Source organism: Pelodiscus sinensis, chromosome 12 (assembly GCF_052426305.1).
Source record: "Pelodiscus sinensis isolate ZL-2025 chromosome 12, ASM5242630v1, whole genome shotgun sequence".
NCBI classification, from domain to species: domain Eukaryota; kingdom Metazoa; phylum Chordata; order Testudines; family Trionychidae; genus Pelodiscus; species Pelodiscus sinensis.
In genome coordinates, this window is record NC_143063.1 from 33,613,646 (window position 1) to 33,627,512 (window position 13,867).

A 13,867-nucleotide genomic window follows, 5' to 3' on the forward strand; every position below is an offset into this window, starting at 1 on the left:
CTAACGGGCACCCTCATAGCCCGAGGTCCCCTGCTTCGGCAGCCACGAGTCCTCCCTTCTCCTGGCCGGGCTCCCACCCCAGCAGACGGAGCCGCGGGCTAGCTGGCCCCCGCCGCGCACCCAGCCGCGTGGGTGGCCCGTGGTGGGGGTGGAGCAAGGTCCCAGCGCCCCCATGCGGGGTGCGGGGGCGCCCCAGAGGGCCGAGCCGCAGCCCTGGGTGCCGGCAGCTCTGTGCGCTCCCGGGCAGCCCGGATCCTGCTCAGCCCCCGCTTGGCTTGGACTCCAGCCCCGCGAGGGTCTCGGAGGGCGCCCAGGCAGGGGGAGGCATCGCCCTGGGGAAGGGGAGGGGGGGGGAAGCGAAGAGCCAGGGCAGCAGCAGGAGCCTCTCGCCTAGTCCTTCCTCTCACCCCGCTCGGCTCCCCCTTGCTCTTCCTCCCTCCCTCCGCCCTTCCCCTCCTTCCTCCCGCGCCTCATTCCTGCCGCTAGCTCCGAGCCTCATTCCGCCGCCGCCGCCAGTGGAGTGTAATAGGCGGAGGATGCCGCTGGGTCCGCTCAGTGGCTAGTTGTGAATGGGACTTGCCTCCTGCGGAGGTGGCCAAGGGGAGCCGCCCGCCCTGCCGGACTCCCAGGTAAGGCGCGGGGCCGGCTGAGACGCGACTTGCTGGTGTCCGGGGAGGGGGCACGGGGCGCGGCGAGGGCTGCAGCCGGGGAAGGCGCTGCGAGGTGATGGGAGATTGACGTTGCCTCCAGCTCCCCTGCCCGCCGGCCGAGGGAGCCGTGCCGGGAGGATGCCTCGGTGCGCGCTCGAAACTTGACAGCCGCCGCAGGCTAAGGGTGGCGGGGGCTGCCGGGGATCTGCGCCGTGGGGAGTCCTGCCGAGCCCCCAGAGGCGCGCAGCCCCTTTTGGTTTGGGGGCTCGGGGACGCCGTGCAAAGAGGACAAGCGCCAGACACCTCTGGCAACTCTGATGCCCAGCTTCGGAGCGGGTCTGGCGGGGTTCTCTGCGGAGCGCGACTGGAGCGGTTTGGGGTTCCAACAGGGGACGAAGTGAGCAGGGGAAAGCAAGCTCTGCGCGGTTCAGTATTTTATTTAGTCGTTCTTTGTGTGTGTGTGTGTGTGTACGTGCTCAAAAAACGGTCAGCAGCTATTAAGTGGAAAGCTTCCCCTTGCCATTGTAGCTCCCAGTCCTGAAAGGAATATGCAGAAAAGGGAAAATAGGAGGGCATGAAATGAAAGATGCCTTCTGCAGACTGGGAAGCGGGAGGGTGGGGGGCGAGCAAGACTTTGATTTTTTGCTTGCTTTAAAATTCATGCAGCAGTATTCACAGGCTACTAAGATGGTCTCTATCCCTAGACTGGGTTAGTTAAAAAAAACATTCTGTTTTGGGAGGTCTGGGTGATCACAGTCTCAATGAAGGTAAACTAGGCGAAGCTTTAAGGCTGCACGTCCACATAAAAACCATTAACTTTTAGAATAAAATCGCTTCCTGTGGAATCCTGGCAAGAGCACATATTGCAGTCTGACATCATAGTTACACAAATGACTTTACCTTTCATAGATACGCTCATGTATTATCGACACTCCTAAAAATAGTAATTTGGCCAGGGTAGGACTGAAATAAGCCAGTTGGCATATACCGGGGAATCCTCTTTGTACCGCTGCTAAAAAGGGCACTGTGTATCTATGTAATACAGTATTTACCTACCGAAGTATCTACGACAAAGGATTCTCTTTAGCAACAGGAGTCACTAATTCAGAAAATGGCCTTTAATTTGGGGAAGGTCCATTCGTTTTTCACATTCCAATGGCTTGTAACTCATTGGTAAGGACTTTCTTCCTGTTGATTTGTGTGGATGATATAAGTTCACAGTCCATCACATCTCTATTAAGAAATCAAATGTTTATAATTATTTAATAATAGTATTGGATGCAAAAAGAATTAAATAATTTTTAAGAAAAGATCCTCAGACATGTCTGAGAAAGTAGGCAATGTTTGAATGCTTGCTATATTTCCAAATGTGTTTTCCCAGGTAAATATCATGTTTTGTCTACTTCAGATGAAATGTCAGTAAATATATTTTGTATTTTATTAGGGGTTTCTGCAATAGTTAATTTTATATGGGAATAGATCAAGTTCTTTTCTACTGGGATTTGAAACATAAGTTGATGACATGGGAGATCTTTGCATTTTTTTATATGGAAATGTAGATATTTTCTTATGAGCAAAAATTGTATAGCACAACATCAGTACAATTGGTGATGTTGAGAGATAAGCAGTAAAGAACAGTAAAGAGAGAGAATAATACAACCTAGAGCAAAATAACAAAGCTTCATACCTTTATTTCACGTTCTCTTTTTTCCTCTACCACATTTCTCTACACGTTAAACCCCAGAAAACAGAGAACTTTCTGATTGGACTTTCAAAGCAGTTTCCCTTGCTGTTGCAGGAGAACAACAAAAAAAATAAAGTTACAAAACAAAGGATTACAGATCTGACAAAGGAACATAGACATCTATAGGAAAATAAGTTACATATCACCTTATCATTAGGAGTTTCTGATTGAAATATTGAAGGCTGAATGAAGACATACTTGTGATTGGAATATGCTATTTGTAGACCTCTTGTGACAGCTTAAACTTTACTGATATACACAAAATCTGCTTATAGAAGTATTGTCTGTAAAAATCATGACTATCTGGGCTAGATCATTAATACAAAAACAATTACTATAAACTGTGTTAATAGATGTAAGTAATTATAATTTAGGATGGGCAATTTCTAAATAAACACCTTTTAGAAAAAGGTCAATTCAGGGAGTAGATGATAAAATGAAATCATTTCTGCTGCACAGCACATTTGGAGCAATTATAAGAGTAAGAAAGAATTTCATGATATTTCTGATAAAACACACAATTTTTATGTGTTATGTGAGTTCAAGTGCAATTATCATAGCATTTTAATAAAGTTGGAAGCATTGCCTTTCATTCAGTTCAGAATATATTTATGAACTTTTGAATTGGATTAGCTTTGGAGCTACATTTTATACAGACAATTTAAACAAATAATGAGACTCAGCAGGATATATTTTTTTATTACAGTATTCTTAAAAACGTGTTCTTTGTAATTCAGATATTGAGCAATGTTTGATAGAAATATAATGCCATTCCAAACTGCTTTAGAAATTATTTTTCTTTTTTGCTTAGTGTGTCTCTATTAAAATTATTTGAATCCATTTTGTGAATCAGATGTTTTACCATCAGATGTTAGTTCGCAAGAAATAATATTTTCATCTAGATTTGTTTTACCTGAAACCATTAAGCAGCATACCTATAAAAATATATTTGTTGCTGGCAAAGTCTTGGTATTCATTTGTAGAGCTCAGACTCCATAGGTGATTTCTAATAACATGACCTTTTTTTTTTTAAAGATACTGGTTTTCATGGTCCTTTTCTTAGGCCCAGTTCAAAGCCCACTGAAGTAAATGGAAGGATTTCAACTGACTTCAAATGGGATTTGGATCTGGCCTTGATGCATGTGGTTTAAGTGGTGTTCATTTTATAGTTAAGAATTGTCATCTTATTTCATTGTCTGACTTATTCTCTGCTTTCATATTTTGTCAGTGGTACTACTAATAAGGTGAACAATATTGAATGTATCAAGGGTCTATTGTTAAAATTATCCCAGTGACATGGGGTGGAGAGATACAGGAGGACTTTAATTGTGCATTTTAATTATATTGTTTAAGATCAGGGAGTTCCAAAATATTTAATTTCAAAATCCTGCATACACAAGATTACTATCTCGCAACGCTGTTTTTGTGTTGGGTGTAAATAGTTTGAAGCCATTGAAAGATTACTGTATGGTTATAAGACTCTATTTGATATATTTATAATTCAGGCAATTGATTCAAATGAAAGATCTCAAATTTTGGAAATCATTTTTACAGTACTAATATTTGTTATTGCTTAACAAACTGATCAACAGGTCTCTGGAGCTACTTAGTAATTGTGTGGGAGGGTTAAGTTAAAGAAGTATGAATCAAGAAGGCATTCTCTGCAAATTTCTCCAGATTTACTAAACTGAACCTTATATAGTTTAATGCCTCTGGAATCACTGTGATAGTACAGAAACAATAGCTGTAAATCTGTTTCTTTCATGAGTAACGGTAGCTGAAAATTTGGGACACTCTAAATTTGGTAATTATTCTTTCAAAGGCATTATCCTTGTGAGCACTAGAGGGCACTGATGCACTTCTGTAAATCACTTCTCGTGGCCCATCTGCTTCTCCGGGCACCATGAAAAGACGTTTTGTTACTACCAGCGTTGCAGGCCCTCTCAGGGGAGACAGAATTCAATCTAGCTGTGGTTCAGGCTAATGCTCAGGCAGTTTGTCAGGATTAACATCTTTCTAGTCAGTGGATCATGTTACCTTCAGCATCATATTACCACCTTAGAGTTCACTACAAAGTTTGGAAATCATGTAACTTTAGATTGTCTGAGGAGTGACACAGCTGGAGTCTAGGTGTAAAATAAACAGTATCAGTTCTGCCAGCAGCAATGATTTTTAAGGGATTTGCTATCTTTCTCCATCTTTCAAAAAGAGCATCAATTCATGCTACAAGAAAGGACGCAAATATAGGGAGACAGAGAGAGGAAAAAAGTAATATGATAAAAATTACTGATAATATTTGAATAATCACATAAGATTGAAAGACAATTTAGGTAAGAAACAGGCATTCATTTAATATTCAGAGGGCCAAATAAGACTCTTATATTGAGTTCTTCTGAGTTTACATTTGGGTAACTGAGAACAGTATTTGGTCCAAAGTATTGTAGTTATCATTATGCTAACACTTTGGCTTACAGAATTCAAAAGCATATATAACTGATACTTGAAAATAAGCCATTACTAATAGATACAGAAATGGCATATAACAAAGTATTGATTTTAAATTGTTAATTATTGGTGCATGAAATTGAAAATCAATTTGTACTAAGTACAGTGCATAACATTTCTGATTTCAGTGTTTGTCTCTATTTGGGCTGAAATTCAGATCTATGATCTGAAGTTTAGATGACAAAGACATTTCATCATGTGATTATAACACCAGAAATTGTCATGGATATAGCTTAGTGATAGTTACAAGGTCTCATTATATCATATTAATAAGTTAATTCCAAATATAAATCATATATGTTATTGCATAGTAGCACATAATGATCAGGGAGAGCTGCTATATATTTTAAGAGAAAAAAATGATTGCCCCTGCACAGACATACTGGGGATCAGAAGTCCCTTTCCTTCCCCATCCGCGGTGTACCAATGCAGAAAGCATCCATAATGCTCTTAGCTGAGGTCAAAGTGGATGGATGGTTAATGCTGCCAGTGGAGCTCAAAAGCCCACAAGGGAATGTCTAGGTGTGGTTGTTTCATCTGCAGTCTCAGTTTGCAAGCCAGCTAACATACAGAGGCTGATATCATGTGGGAACAGCCAGGACTGCTTCTGGCACCTTTGTGGAAGTAGGCTCTAACCCTTCCTCTGTGTGACAAAGACATAATGCTTTCTGCTGTAACTGGCAGCGCAGCGCAGTGGTTTCTGAACCTCCAGGCCCCACAGTGCTCAGCTGCCTCTAGGAGCCATAATTTCGCTCTTCAGTTGTAAAATGCTGTCTTAAGCAAATGCTACTTTGTTGTTTCAAACTTTTGCAATGAACAAGAATCCTCTCCCTTCTGAATCAGCAGAAGAATTCATCAAAGTTCTTAATTGTATTGGAATGGATACTGAGTTGAAGTAGTAGAAATCAATGAAAATGGATTATAGGAGCAAGAATTAAATGAAGGGTAAAAAAAAGAGGATGCAGGGTTTTTCAAAATACTTCTAGTCATACACTATGGTACATTTTCAAGAATAAATTATTGTTATAATGATGACTTAGTAGCTCATCACCAAAAATAAAACACATCACAATTGACAGATATATAGTAGCAACATTATGAATTATCTATGCAACTCATTAGAGATTAATTAATATTTCTTGTAAAGCAAACAACATTGAACAGCTCTCCTGCTGATGTATTTAAAATAGAATGAACTCAAGTGTAGAAAACATCAATATATCTAAGATGTAAATGCATTTGAGATTTCATGGTGGTGGACAAATAAGAGACCATATTGGCTCTCAGTGAAATCAGTGGCAGAGCTCAAAGCCATTGATGCCAATGGGATGCAGGGGCCACATGGCTCCAAAGCTAGGAAAACATACAGAAAGAATGAAAGTTAACAACATACAATTTGCTGAATTTTAACTTTTGTGCAAGGTGACAGTTTGACAGCACTAAGAACTCAGTTCCATTTATCCACCATACATGTACAGCAAAGACAATGCATGTTTCCTCAGGCTCCTACACAAGCATGCCTCAGCTTGTCCCTAGAATAGCACTGACTACCTCCAAGACTATCACTTCAGGATACAGTTGAATTAAGATATACAGCTTTAGCTATGTTAATTGCATATCTGAAGTTGAAGTACCTTAACTTGGCTTTTGATGCTGTCTATATTGCAGGAAGTTGAAGGAAAAACACTCTTCCTTCGACTTCCCTTACTCCTCGTGAAAACAGGGTTACCAGCATCAACTGGAGTGCCCCTCTCAGTTCGAATGAGCTGCCTTAACTAGACTGCTAAGTTGAACCCTGGAAGATCTCCAGTGGCAGCTTCAGTCTTCCGCTGTCCTGTGGACATACCCCAAGGCTATGTCTAGACTGCAGGCTTCTTTCGAAAGAGGCTCTTTCGAAAGCATCTTTCGAAAGAGCCTCTTTCGAAAGATCGCATCTAGACTGCAGGTGGATCTTTCGAAAGAAAAATCCGCTTTTTCGAAAAAGAGAGCACCCAGCGAGTCTGGATGCTCTCTTTCGAAGACAGCCTCTTTACATTGAAGAACGCTTTCTTTCAAAAGAGGAACTTTCGAAAGAAGGCGTTCTTCCTCGTGAAATGAGGTTTACCGCCATCGAAAGAAAAGCCGCGTTCTTTCGAAATAATTTCGAAAGAACGCGGCTTGAGTCTGGACGCAGGGGAAGTTTTTTCGGGAAAAGACTACTTTTCCCGAAAAAACCCCTGAGTCTGGACACGGCCCAAGAGATTACATCATCCTCTGTACACAGAGAACTGTGGGTCTTCCCAATAAAACTGTCAACTATGGGATACCAATTGGGATTTTATCATACAGATATTATATTTGCCTGGAACTAGACGGAAAGCATTTCAGATGCAGTGTCAAGCATCTCCAGTCATTGCCAAATTGGACCAGATTAAAAAAAGGTGCCTTATTCTATTACCTTCCTCCTGAGCCTTCTGGTCTGTTGAAGAGATGCTTCAAATGTATTGCACTTCAATGGTCATACATTTTGCGCAGTACCTACTTGCAAGTATGATTTGTTTGCTTTTGAATTTCTGCATACATTCATGCTCCAGAACACTTGTTCAAATGTAATTTTTCCCCAGTGAAGCTACTAGTGTCAACTTTCAAATAAGATAAAAATCCAGAAACTTATTGTGTCTCAGTGGTTAACTTAAATAGTTAATTGCATGAATGTATAACATTCTGCCAAGAATGAGTCATAGTTGAGAGTAAACCAGAAATGATAGCTCTATTTGAATCAGGAAACTAAACCCAATCTCCATGAATGCAAAACTGTTTTGTTAATATAGGCATGTGTTGTCATAAATGTTTAAATGATCATCCTGACTTGATTTAAAGTAATTATTTAAAAGTTTGTGGTTGACCCTAATGAATAAATAATATTTTAGCCCCTTCCCCTTTTTTCATTCACTAATTTAATTTTATATGTGGACTTGAAAGAAAAACAAAATAATTGGATTTTTGTGAAATTAGTCTAGAATTACATGTTAAAATGGTAGTATCAATTTAAAAAAATCATTATGGTGCAAAAGTGGTTTAAACTATTATTAGTTCCAGGATAATTAGTCTGAGATTGAAATCTTTTTTTAAAGGTGATATATAATATTTCAAAAGCAATGTTTTCTTAATTCAGACAAGATAAAAAGGATACAAATTTTGATGTGTTCTATAAAAGTGAAATTCAAAGTTATATCTTGGTTTTACCTAATTAACTAATTAATGTTTTATTAAATTTTGTGATAGAAGGATTTTAAGTATACATATCACTTTTTGATACATGAACCTTTAATTATAGCATTAAGATTAAAATGGTTCTAATTGGTGTACTTTATTTTTTTTCTTCTTGACTAGTTAGGGTTAGTAGGAAACAGCATGAGGAGTGGTAGGAAATTTGGAAAGAATGGTGATGTAAGTATAAACCATGCTTTAATTTGTGAAAAAGTAAGTATTTCATCATCTTCTTCAGAAAAGGGCAACAAAATGATTAGGGGTTTGGAATGGGTGCTATATGAAGAGCAATTAAAAAGAATTGGACTTTACAGCTTAGAAAAGAGGAGACTAAGGGGGGATATGTTAAAGGTCTATAAAATCATGAGTGGTGTGGAAAAAGTGAATAAGGAAAAGTTATGTACTTATTCCTACAATATAAAATTAATAGGCAGCCGGTTCAAAACAAACAAAAGGAAGTTTTTTCTTCACTCAGCACACAACCTGTGGAACTCCCTTTCAGACGATGTTGTGAAGACTAAGACTAAGGATGTTAAATATCAGTTAATTGACTAGTTGAGTAGTCGATGGAATTTCGCAAGAGTTCTTGTGCAAGAAGGCAGTCTGGACAGGCAACAGGGGTTTCTTGCACAAGAAACCCCTATGGCTAAAATGGCCATCAGAGCTTTCTTGCATAAGAGACCGTCCACACTGCCATGGATGCTCTTGCGCAAAAGTACATGGCAGTGTGGACATGCTCTTGTACAAGACCTTTTTCACAAGAACTCTTTCATTAAACAGTTCTTGCGCAAGAAGACTGCATTTCCTGCCTTCCCCTCTCCTCCATCACAGATCCCAGCCTCAGTACCCCATTCATCCATTTCAATGGCAAACAGTTTTTGTGTCTTTCCCACATTATCCTGTTCCCTACTGACCTACTGACCTGGCTAAGATGATCTGACTGTTCCCACCTTCTCCTCTTTCAAGTCCATCCTTAGGAATTGCTTCTGATATCAAACCTAGAATAAATTAAGTAGCACATCCCTTTATGTTCTACTTGATGTATGAAACCATGCAAGCTCACTTCTTTAGTACACCTTGTTGTGTGATGGTTTTCACTATATACTTGGGGCAATCTTAAATGCTATCCTTTTTTAAGACTCTTGTTACCTTCCCATGGATGCACATTGTCTAGCTCATAGGCCTCAAATATTAGATTCTTGTTATCTTTCTGTTTTGCTAGGTGCTTGACAAGCTAATGGGTGCATATAGAAATAATAAATTACTTTATATTGTGTTTTAATAAATTCCTACTTTAGTAAATTAATAGCCAATGACCCCCCACATTTAAGTAATACAATATTGATGCAAACTGCTAAAGAATCAAGTAATCACGGAAAAATAGTATTCTACTTTAGCTCACTCTCCTGCCAGTCTTATATTGACCTGTAAGTATAGTATGTGATTCAACTGGAACACTTACAAGTAGAATGGCAGAAAATTATGGATACAGTTTCACCCTTGCATCATAGTTTCCTATTTGTTTGTCTGCTGCTTTTTAGTGATTTTAGAACATATAGCATGCTCTCATACCATTAGCAATGATGAACTCCTATTGAAGCATGAAACCTATAGGCTGTCTCCATACCTCAGTAGGGCTTGTAACTCTGTGGCTTGTGCAAAAACACCTTATGACAATAGGTGGAAATGATCAGATATGGAAGTGCCTGAAAGATGAAAATGAAGACACATTTTTAAATGCTAACATGTTGAATACCACTTTTGGTTTGACAGCTGGAGATATTCAGCATAGATATGTAAAATTACAAAATGTTGCACTTCATGTTCAGAAGTCCTCTTCAAAGGAGCTGTCAGAGTATTGATAGACTTCCAATTATTAGACAAGTGGTTTTTCAATTTTTTAAAATTAGTTATATGTACAGAAGAAAGCTTCTAGAACAATGAATCTTTATCATTTCCATTAAAATTTGTCAAATTGATTAAAAAGAAAATAAATGTAATCATACAGTGCTTAATTCAGGGGAAAATATCTTTTCAGGAAAGTATTTAAGTATGTGATTAAAGTTAAGCACATGCTCATGTACTCTTCTGAATCAGAGCCTAATTTTATTCAAAGAGATCATGATAGAGAAGCAAACTACAGAGATAAAAGTATGTAGCCATTCCTAGAGAAATGGGTGAGCAATAGAACTCCCAACTGGGGCAATAGAACAAATAAGACTCTAGAATTGAACTAGTCCTGGATTTAGTTTTTCAATAATTCTCAAATTCACTTATTTTTATAATATTGCCATTTCTGTATTTAAAATTGTTTAGTTTTACTTGATTAGGGAAGGCTTCAGCCTAACTCAATTATACAGACAAAAATGTATTAAGAAGGAGTTTATTTATTGAACAGCATTATGCAGTAAACAACAGAGACACCTGAATCAGTATATCATGTACTGTATGTTATGCAATTAGTATCTATTTATGTAAATAATTAGCATATGGATTAAATTCTCCTTGCAGTTATACTGATGTAAATCAGAATAACTCTCTTGATATTAGTGGAATTATTCTGATTTGCACCATGGTTAGTGAAGAGGGAATTTGGTATAATATTTTAAGCCATTGTTTGTTATTACATTACCTCAGTGTTTATAATAATAAAAACCTAAGTGTAGAAATAACTTTTATGACTAAAACACTTTTGAAAGTAGGTGCATTAGGCATGCAATCCACACACTATCATTTGTGAGAAATAGCACTAATATAACTTTAATTTTCCAATCAAATTGAACAAGAAATGAGTTTGGCTGAAATAATCTAGTCTAGAGTGAAAATGCCAACTCTGATACTTAACCAAGACATGATAGTTGCTTGTTGTCATGACCTTGGGTTTTTTAATGTTTAGCTAGAGGTTGAAAAGGGTGCTAGCTGTAATTACTCCGTTCATAAAGGTTTATAGGTCATACTTTCAGCAGACTAGAACCAGATTGTCTATATATATCAGCTTACTGACTAACTGGGAACCAATCTATATTTTATTCTCACAGCCATTAAATGCTATTTTTATGACCAACATTAACTTACAATTCAACCTACTTGAACTTCCTTTTTAAAAATAAAACAAATCAGCATGTTCTTTTGTTGAGAGAGGTAGATGTAGGAAGATGTGTCTAATAAATGCATTGTTGTTTGATTTTCTTTTTTTAATTTAAAATGTGAACAAACCCACTATTTTCACATAAAATATGATTTTTCAGGATTTGAAAACCAGCCATTTTTGCTTTAAGAAATAGACATTTTCTTCCAAATTTGTTTATTTTCACATGAAAACTAGTCCAATTTTCAAACTCAATATGAAATACATAAAACATTTAATGTTAAAAGTTAATATTTCACAGAGTACTTGTAAATACCCCTGACAACTTTTTATTCTCTGAATAACTATTTTGGACAATTTCCTATATCACCTGTTGTTTGCTTATGTATACAGCACACGTGACAATGGAATAAATAAACATTCCCATAAAATGGTAGTTTTCTTTACCATTTCCCCAAAATCACACACGGTTTTCTTTTGGGACTTCTCAAAAGGCCATAATATTTGTTGTCGAATAAATTAGTAACTTATCAAAAGTATTTTTAAATGCAATATCATCAATTTCTACCTATATCCATATGCACAAAATGAAATGCCTGTTATCGTTTGTAAGCCAGGCATATTCATTATGCTTATTTATTTCTTAAATCTGTTAGCTTATGAATTAAGATGCCAGTATGAATGATACAATTTTTTTTCACCTCTGATCTTGGAAGGAAGGACAGCTTTCTGCCACCACCACAAAAGTCCTCTTTGAAACTTACTTTCCTTGGATCAAAACAGCATAATGATGAGGTTATTTCTAGTTTGTCTCAATCCTAATAAGAGTGGCAAGCAATAGCTCCCTATACTGTATTTATGCCTTCTGTTAGTCCTTTTTAGCAATTTCACTACCCTCCAGAAGAGATAGAGTGCATGGGGAGAAATGCAACTGCCTATCTCTGGGTGAACCTTATCCATCTATTTCAGCATTACAAATAAACTGAGGAGATAAGGTTAGAGACTCTATTTCTTTCATTTGGATTCAGTTTGGAAGCCAATTCAGGGCTAGGGTTTATGTTCATAGCATCCAAAATCTTCTGAGTTGCTGTCCATGTTATATGAGCCATAACTGGAGGAAATCTTTCTACGACTGATCATCTCACAATGTTTATTCGCAGTGGCAGAATTTTCACAAGGTCAAATCAAAAGCCTTCCATAAAATATTGTGCCCATTGTGATACATTCTGAGTGCTAGGACGTGCATGCATTTATAGAAAGGCTGGAGTGAAAGACTGACATCTATTAATATGTTTACTCATTTAAAAAAAATCTTTCTCATGACCATATCCCATGAAGTAGTTGTGTTGTTTGAAAAGGTGTTTGATTGTATGCATGCTGATGCCTCTCCTAGGAAAATGTCTGGAAAATGCTGAGGCAGGAGGTGGGTGAGGTATTGGATCAACTTCTGTTTGTGAGAGAGAGACAACCTTTTGAGGCAGAAATTCTGGGAAAGGTAGTCCTAGCATCACAACTAAATGCAAAGTGGAACCCAGTGTTTAGTATAAGTACATATTTTAAGAGATCATTCAAGATAAATTCGCCTATTAATGATTGCAGTCATAGGATAAAAGAGGGTATTACTGGATTTTTGGCTTATTACAACAGTGTGTTACCCACTATCTCTCTTACTCCATGATTTATAGTGTCTAGCAATTAAACACCCAGGTTCATCTTTTGAAAGTGTTGTGGAGGTTTCCTTTGAAAATGAGGGCCAATATGTCAGACACAAGAGCGATCAGTTTGTGAAGTGTTCACCCTTACCAACAGAATGAATAGTCTTGTTAGTCTTCAGAGACTAACAAAACATGTAGATGGTGCTATGAGATTTCATATGCACAATCCGCTTCTTCAGATGAATGGAGTTATTAAAGGTCCAGTTTCTAAATAAATACATTTATTTAGTCATGACTCCATCTACATGTTTTGTTAATCTCTAATGGTACGTCTAGACTACAGGCTTTTGTCAACAGAAGTTTTGTCGACAGATACTGTCAACAAAGCTTCTGTCGACAAAGAGCGTCTAGACTACATTCAGTTCTGTCGACAAAGCAAGCTGGTTTGTTGACAAAACCCTGTAGTCTAGACACAACCCTAGATGCAATAACACCTTCTGTCGACAGAACTCTGTCGACAGAAGGCGTTATGCCTCGTAAAATGAGGTTTACCAGCGTCGACAAAACTGATGAGTTCTGTTGACGTTATGTCGACAGAACTCAGCGGTAGTGTAGACGCAGGTTTAGTTTTGTCGACAAAAGTCCACTTTTGTCGACAAAACCCTGTAGTCTAGACACACCCTAAGTTTACGTCTACACTACATGCTTCTTGCGTAAGAAGCCTTTTGCGCAACAGTTTTTGCACAAAAACTTATTGTACAAGAGCACATCCATACCTCAAAGCACATCGCAAAAGCGATGTGCTTTTGTGCAAGAGAGTGTCCACACTGCATAGACACTCTTGCACAAGAAAGAATGGCCATCAGAGCACCTGTGCTTTTTCCCATATGGGTTTCTTACACAAGAAACCCCTCTGGGGCGTCCACACTTGCCTTTTTGCACAAGAACTCTTGCACAAAAGAGAGTTATGCCTCAT

General features: G+C 38.3%; 1 protein-coding gene across 3 annotated transcripts in view; it reads left to right on the forward strand.

Moving 5' to 3' along the window:
* The first annotated feature begins 197 nt into the window (after window positions 1-197).
* Window positions 198-13,867, forward strand: part of CDH11 (cadherin 11) — a 116,909-nt gene continuing 103,239 nt past the window's right edge. For 2 of the 3 annotated variants that reach the window (XM_075940035.2, XM_075940037.2), the window contains exon 1: window positions 198-629. The gene's annotated coding sequence lies outside the window, so the exon portion shown is untranslated. Of the gene's footprint in view, window positions 630-1,667; window positions 1,824-13,867 lie in introns of those variants that run through there. The other variant, XM_075940036.2, reaches the window with a different exon arrangement.